The 8,564-nt window shown below is 41.0% G+C and overlaps 1 non-coding gene across 1 annotated transcript; it reads right to left on the reverse strand.

Moving 5' to 3' along the window:
• Positions 1-5,848: 5,848 nt before the first annotated feature.
• Positions 5,849-5,935, reverse strand: Trnastop-uca (transfer RNA opal suppressor (anticodon UCA)). Its single transcript has one exon. It is a non-coding gene; the product is annotated as a tRNA-Sec (tRNA).
• Between the last annotated feature and the right edge of the window lie 2,629 nt (positions 5,936-8,564).

An 8,564-nucleotide genomic window follows, 5' to 3' on the forward strand; every position in this document is an offset into this window, starting at 1 on the left:
GTAGTGGAATTGTGAACTAGGCCAGTCAGTTCCCGCACATCAACGTGAACTCACAAAGAGCACTTCCTGCCAATTTTTCACCCATGATGTCGCGATCATGTCAGTGGATGCGTCCCAGTCTCTGGTGGGGGTACTGGCAACTGGGTCACTCGGTCTCCACACATTCAGGTGAACACACATACAAGAAAAAGAATTTAGAAAGGTTTTAGGACAGGGTAACACCACAAAAATATGGAACAAAGATAAAACCACACTCTGTGCATCCACACCAGCAGCTCAACACAGCCAAAACCGTTTCCCAGCATTCTTCCGTGTGGGGAGGGGAGGGGGAAAGTAAGGGACAGGATAGGCGTGAGAGGGGTTGGAGAGGAGGGTTGGGAGGGGGGAACAATACATAATAGTATCTAGTGATGTCATTAGGTGATGTCATCAGTACAATGTTGTCACATCTACTGCCAACATCTTGAATAACAACAATCAACAAGGTCTCGTATTGGCTCTGTTTCTCTACTACTTGCATTTCCCTCCAATAGGTAGAACGGGAGGGTACTGAGGCATACATGCACTTTAGGTGTAGTTACCAGTGAGGTAGGTGTTCATATCTCCCTTATCACACTACTCCCCAAATGTGGGGGGTTATTGATGAGAATTACTTATCATTTGGTCCCTCTTCCTTTCTGTTTAGCTGCTTTTATGCATTTTAAACTGACAATTTCTGCTTTGCAGATTCCATCTTTATGCACATGCACCAAGGACTTTGCAGTATTTCCACTAGATTTTATGCCCAGTACTTCCAAAACAGCAGTTTTATTGTTAAACCATCATTGAAGTATAAAAAAAACATCATAAACACCAAATTTGACGGTCGAAACCTGAACAAAATGGCTCTGAGCACTATGGGACTTAACTACTAAGGTCATCAGTCCCCTAGAACTTAGAACTACTTAAACCTAACTAACCTAAGGACATCACACACATCCAAGCCCGAGGCAGGATTTGAACCTGCGACCGTAGCGGTCACGCGGTTCCAAACTGAAGCGCTTAGAACCGCACGGCCACACCGGCCGGCGAAATCTGATCAAATACAGTTTTCGGTAACATTGTTCAAATGTCGGAATTCCCTCATTCAAATAAATTTTGCCTTTTCCCATGAAAACATTACGTCAACAAAATACCTGCAGGTACTTCAATACTGCTGCAGGTAAAGAATGTTCGTGGCCATATGTTGCACTTCTCCTGTAATTACACCAAATTTCAGGATCATTTGGGCAAAGACAGTGTGAGAATTTTCATTTGTGGAAATTTTATGGAAAAAGATAAGCTATAAATATTATTTCATGTCACACATCCAGTCATGAGCCTTGTTGTTACCATCCCCTAAATATTGCGTGTATCTGACAGTTCTGTTCGCCACCGAGCGATTAAAAATCCTGAGAACTCTTGCTATAGTATAATTCACCAGACAGGTATGTTAGTCCTCTTTCTCAGTTTCACTGCCACAAGTTTCACAGTACTTGCTTAGAACGTCACCATTAATTACCTTGCCTGTAACAAATGATGTAGCTGTCATTTAGTGAAGTGTGTCCACATTTTTGCAAGCTGCCATCAAAACAAACACAAATATTATCACTTTCACTGTCATCACTTTCCTTGAGTGCTTCTTCAGGTGTTTTCTTCACTGAGATGTTCCAAACATCAGCGACTTCGTAGGTTGATTTCGAATGTCAAATAATGCACATAAAAGTTTGTCTGTCTCCATCCCTTTACCCATAGATCTGAGACCATAAACTAGCCTTACGTTATTCTCGTTCAAATTATTATTTGCCATTTGCGATGTCATTGGTGTAGCAACTGTACCACACAAACAGTTTACTGACACAGGTGTTTCGGGGATGCTTCCACGCTTGGCCTGAAAGGCAATGAATACGCCCCTTTCGGACGTTGGCTCGTTTCCACATTACGACAGAGACTGCACTGTGTTCTGGGTCCCCGAGACACACTTTATTTACTCTCCACTGCTAGTGCTGCCACCTGCTGAGTGTGAGTGGTTATTGCATGGTGACGTCGAACATAGGCGGTGATCGCATTTATGTGACTGGTCGGTATGGGACACTGGTGATTACAGTTATGACTCATTGTCTCCTAGTAAAATTATTGCTACAATGAAGTGCACTTCCTAACATTTTCCATTACAAATTAGTTGCTAATCATTGGGGATCTATGAGCACATATTCAACTTGGCCAATGCGATAGACATCTCTTGCTCTGAAAGTCAAAAGAATAAAAAATTGTGCCGTAAACATGAGCTTTAAAGTGCACACGTCAAGTGGTTTAAGCATTTGTTCATCTTTGCTAATGTGAATCACATCTCACGTACTGAACACTTCTTCGGTATGCAGTTTAGAGTCCAGGTTATGTATTAACAGAAGGAACACAATACCTCTTACGTATTTGAAGAAAATTTATGTTTATTCTTCCACTAGGAAAATTCCACTTTTTTAATACATTAATTATTATAAAACAGTTTCGGTTTGGTTGGTGGTTCTCATTTTACTTGACATAGCGTACTACCATTCTGAGTACATATTGATCGAATTTCATATTTCTAACTCAATTAGTTTAGAAAGTAATAGTACCTGAATATCAAAAAATATAGTTTACAGAAAAAGCGATGTAAAGTTTAGTATTGCAATTTTAGTTTATTTATTGATGGGAATTACTTACTCTTCTTTTCTGAATTTTAAATTAGCAATTTCTACTTTGAAGATTCTCTCTTTATCTATTTGCACCAAGGATTTTGCAGTATTTGCACTAGATTTTATGCATAATACTTGCAAAACACGTTTCCTGTTACAACATTACTGAAGCTTAAAACAGCACAAGAAACACCAAATCTGAAAGTCGTTATCTGAAGAAATACATTTCTCAGTAACTGGGTCCAAATGACCGAATCGACACATTCATTTAAATCTTGCGTTTCCCAATGAAGACATTTGATCAACAAAGTATCTTCATAAAGTTTTATAAATATGAGTTTAATTTCATTTATTACTGCCACAAGTAAATAAAGTTTGTAGCCATGTGCTACACTTCTCCTGTACTTGTACCAAGAATCATGATCGTTCGGGCAAAGCCAATGGTGAGGACTTTCATTTGTGGAAATCTTATGGAAAAAGGTAGCCCATAAAGCTTATTTCATGTTTTCTAGATTCCAGGTGTGATCTGTTTGTTCCTAAACTTCTCAGGCAACCTTTTCCACCTATCGTCTTACTATCTTTCAGTGCTATTTTTGAATTTTCTTTTAACAGTCTTCTCGATCTAGACCTCATTCTCTTCTGGACATGCCCAGTGCATTCTAATTTAGAAATTGTGAGATGAGGATTTTGTGTATCTGACCGCTTTGTTTGCCACTGAACAATTACAAATCCTGAGTACTTTTGCTATAGTATAATTTATCTGACAGTTAAGTTCACCCTCATTCTCAGTTTCACTGCCACGAGTTTTACGCTACTTGCTTAGATCGTCTCCATAAATTACCTTGCCTGTATCACATGACGTAGCTGTCTTTTAGTGAAGCGTGGCCACATTTCTGCTAGCTGCCATCAAAACATGCACGAATATAATCACTTCCACTGTCATAACTATCCTCGAGTGCTTCGTCAACTGTTTCCTTCATTGAGCTGTTTCAAACTTCAGCAACAGCAGTTCCAATAGTTGCACTGTAAGTCATAAATTTTGCAGGTGGATTTGGATGTCAAGTAATGCAGATAAGAGTTTGCCTGACTCCATCCCTCTACCAATAGATCTGAGACCATAAACTAGCCTGATGTTGTTCTTATACAAATTGTTATTTGCCATTTCTGATGTCATTGTTGTAGCAACTGTGCCACATTTTGTTAGGGTGGGCACAATACCTTTGTAAAAAACACTGATTCTCTCCCAAGGATACGTCACAACCACATATTCTGCACACAATACTTTTGGAAATGAAATCACAGAGCATGGTAAGTCCACCATAATATTTATACACCAGAGTTCATATCAATAAGCTAACTGCGAGGAAACACTTTGCAGACACCGCAGTTCCCTTTCCTGTTGTGCTGATTATCTTTACGTCTACAATTTTTGGTTCCTTTGACCCACTAACCTCACTTACCTTTACGTATTTATTTACTTTGTACTTTAATTTAGGAGTGTATTTCTTTATTCGCGGCATTCCTATGAAAACGTGCGAAACCGGAGAAAATATAAATCAGTACTACTTCACTCGCAACAAACTTCACCAAGTACAACCAGTTGAGCTAGAAAACAATAACAAACACGATAGGAATGGTAAGTATCGATAGTACATACAGGGTATTAAAACTCGGTACGATAAAACAATAGAATCAGGAAATAACATAGAAGGAATAAAATAAAACTGTGCATTTTCTCTGCTTCGTACAAAAAAGAAGGCGAGGCATTTAAATGGCACTACGCAGCGTCAAGGAAGTCATTATAACACACGAAAAAAATGTGGTATCTATATGGAAGAAAAATTGTTTTACACAGGAAATACCGGGCACTTCAAATACGCAAAAATCTAAAAATCGATTTTTGAGCCCGTTTGTTTTCCGGTCCCCCTTTCCACTAACGGCAATTTTAAATCATAAAATGGAATTCTTTATATACGATGCACCTGGAATTTGGAGGGATTCTTCGTGGCAAAAACTGCGTCTTGCAGTCTGTGAAATACGGCATATTACGATAACCACAAATAAAATATAAAACTATGAAGTCTTCTCATAGCGTCAACCACAGTCAGGAATACCACTCATACGAACGAAATCATTTTGGAGGATATACAGTGACATATTATCGAATTTGGATAGCGCCATTTTGCCATGCACGCTATACTTCATCAACGGCAGGACGCGAACAGTGTACTAACTTAGGCATTTCGGGAATGCTTCCACCATTGGCCTGAGAGGCAATGAATACGCCCCCTTTCGGACGTCGGCTCGTTTCCACATTACGACAGAGACGGCCCTGTGTTCTGGGTCCCCTGCACACGCTTCATTTACCTCCCACTGCTAGTGGTGCCTCCTGCCGAGTGTGAGTGGTTATTGCACGGTGACGTCAAACGTGGGCGGTGGTGGCATTTATATGACTGGACAGTATGCCATGCGAGTGAGTCCAGTTATGATTCATTGTCTTCTAGTAAAATTATTGCTACATAGGAGTGCACTTCGTAATATTGCTCATTAAAAGTTAGTTGTCAGTCATTGGGAGAAACTGACATTTTTCAAAGGTGTGGATGGATATTGCCAAAATTGTAATCGCCCCTGCTCATACTACCATGTGAACTGCACTGTCTGGGACAAGGCGTCATTTATAGAAAGGCATGAGATTCGAGCAAGTAATAAAAATTACCTTACAGAATATGATGAACTGAGGAAAAATTTACGCAAAGGATTCAAAAACGCTTTATTTGTTTGTTCAAATCAAGAGGCGAATAAGAAAACGTTGGATAAAATAATGACAGTAGGGAAGTAATGCCAAATGACCTTCGAGTGTACTGAGCCACTTCAGGTAATAAGAAGGAAAGGTGATGATACTTAAATAGAAATGTTTACAGCTACAGAAAAAAATAGTGCAAATCACGGTTTGAAAACTGTATACAGAGTGTCTGATATCTATGTCGTATTTAACTATTCTATGTGTTTAAGTAGTCACGTTATTTAGTTTTAGCCTTATACGTTGCACAACACATTGAATAAAAAGACGTATAATTGCACGAATAACTATAAATGAATAATGGCGACCACACGTTGTCAGGGAGTGTTTCTTGGACGAGTAGCACCAAAGTCGCCCAGCAGGTGGAATCGAACCACTCTGACGTTAGTCAGCTGCTGGTTTGAAGCCTGCACACCGGACCACCGGAGCTCAGCTGGGCAAGCAGTTCTTCTTTTTTTTTTTTTTTCCTTTATTGTAATTTTAAACACCTATACAGGTGGGCTGGCAGCAGCATGGTTCGCCGCTCTTCAGCCTTAAGTGGAACAAACAACATGATAAAGAGGTGAGATATACAATACAAAAAAAAAAAAACGGCGGGCAAAAAAAAAAGAGATACAAAAAATACAAGAAACAAGAAGCCGTTCACGTTGGACGAAAAAAAACACGAACACTTGGAAACATGGCGCACAAAGCACGGAGAACGGCAACGGCACATGTGAACAGTTGAGTCGGAACTGCACGAAACACAAAACGATGCACACACACTGAACACTGGTGGCGATGGTCTCCGGCGCGCGAATGTTCACTGAGCGTGTACGAGTCCGGGGACCTGCCAAGAGGGGGGTGGAGGAGGAGGAAGGGGAGATGGGAGAGGGGAGAGCAGAGATGCCACGGGCAAAGGAGAGAGGGGGAGGGAGGAAGGGGGAGGGGAAGCCAGGAGGAGAGGGTAGGAGGGAGGGGGAAAGGAAAGAGAAGGGAAGGGAAAGGGGGGGAGGGAGGGTGCCTAAAGGAAAGGACACAGGAGGTGGGGGGGAAGGATCAAAGTTGATAGGAGGGGTAGATGCAGGGGAGGAGGACATCATCAGGGAGGGGGAGCTGGCGGAAGCCACCTTGGGAGAGGGTAAGGAGGGTGGAGAGATGGAGACCAGGTGGGATGTGGGAATACAGGCGCGGCAGCGGGCGGGGGTGGGAGAGGATCGGGGAGACGAGCGGGTGAGGAGGATCGAGTTTACGGGAGGTGTATAGGATTCGTATCCTTTCGAGGAAGAGGAGGAGGTGGGGGAAGGGGATAAGGTCATACAGGATCCGCGTGGGGGAAGGGAGACGGATGCAATAGGCAAGGCGGAGAGCATGGCGTTCAAGGATTTGGAGGGATTTATAAAAGGAAGGGGGGGGGCGGAGATCCAGGCGGGAGCAGTTCTTCTTTTACGTGCTATTTAAAGGCAAACTATGCATACAAAGAATCTACGAGAACTTACTTGATTTGACAGTTCAGTTTGTATAGTTTATTAATAAAGAAGTTAATTTTCCCTTTAGGAACATTCATGCGATTGTTAGCACGAAATGAGCACATAAAACTAGAGACTCGGCAGTTATATCATTGCGTTCCATTGTATAACACAAGCGTGCAAGCACAGTTTTAACAACAAGGTTCGCGATTTATCCTGACTACAACGACTGCTGCGTTAAATGCAATAACTGGTCACATGTTCAGTGACAAAGCATTAAACAGCACGAAGTTGTAATCTGAATAAATACATTTCTCAGTAACTGGGTCCAAATGACTGAATCAACACATTCATTACGTCAGAGCGGTTCGATTCCACCTGCTGGGCGGCTTTGGTGCTACTCGTCCAAGAAACACCCTATGACTACGCGTGTTCGCTATTCTTTTTTTATAGTTATTCCAGCAACTGTGAGTGGTATTATTCAATGTGTTGTGCGCAGTGAAAGGCTAAAACCCAATACAGTGACACGAATCGTTTTAACAAACGACATTCTTGGACATACTCTACTTAAAATACGTAGAATAGTTAAATACTACATAGATATCAGACACTCTGTATACAGTTTTGAAACCGTGATTTCCAGTATTTTTTCTGTAGCTGTAATCATTTCTATTTAAGTATCATCGCCTTCCTTTCTTATTACCTGAAGTGGCTCAGTACACTCGAACAATATTTTGCATTATTTCCCTACTGTCATTATTTTATCCAACGTTTTCTTATTCGCCTCTTGATTTGAACAAACAAATAAAGCGTTTTTGAATACTTTGTGTAAACTTTTCCTCGGTTTATCATATTCTGTGAGGTAATTATTATTACATGTTCGAAACTCATGCTTTTCTATAAAAGACGCCTTGTCGCAGACAGTGCCAGTTCACTTGGTAGTATGAGCATGGATTTACAATTTTGGCAATATCCATCCACCTCTTTGAAAAATGTCAGTTTCTCCCAATGACTGACAATTAATTTTTAATGAGCAATATTAGGAAGTGCACTCCATTGTAGCAATAATACTACTAGAAGACAATGAGACAACAGGAATCGCTCGCGTCATACACCGTCCAGTCACATAAATGCCACCACCGTCTGTGTTGGACGTCACCGTGCCATAACCACTCACACTCGGCAGGTGGCAGCACTAGCAGTGGAGGGTAAATAAAGCGTGTGCAGGGGACCCAGAATACAGTTCAGGCCAAGAGTGGAAGCTATCCCGAAACGCCTATGCTAGTAAATTGCTTACGTGCTGCTGTGGTTAAAAGTACACCATGAATGGCAAAATCACACTAACCAAATCAAATAATATGTCGCTGTATATTCCCCAAAACGATTTAAATAATTTCATTTGTTTGAGTGGAATAGTTGGTAGTGATTGATACTATGAGAAGGCTTTATTATTCTATATTTTCATTGCGGTTGTCGTAATATGCCGTATTTTACACACTATACGATGTACTTTTCGCTTCGAAAAAATTCCCTCCAAATTTCAGGTGCGTCAAATACTCGAAATTTATATAAAAATGTTCAGCGGCTGATATTAAAATTCCTGTTAATATTAAGGGGAGT

This window comes from Schistocerca cancellata, chromosome 2 (assembly GCF_023864275.1).
Source record: "Schistocerca cancellata isolate TAMUIC-IGC-003103 chromosome 2, iqSchCanc2.1, whole genome shotgun sequence".
Classification (NCBI taxonomy): domain Eukaryota; kingdom Metazoa; phylum Arthropoda; class Insecta; order Orthoptera; family Acrididae; genus Schistocerca; species Schistocerca cancellata.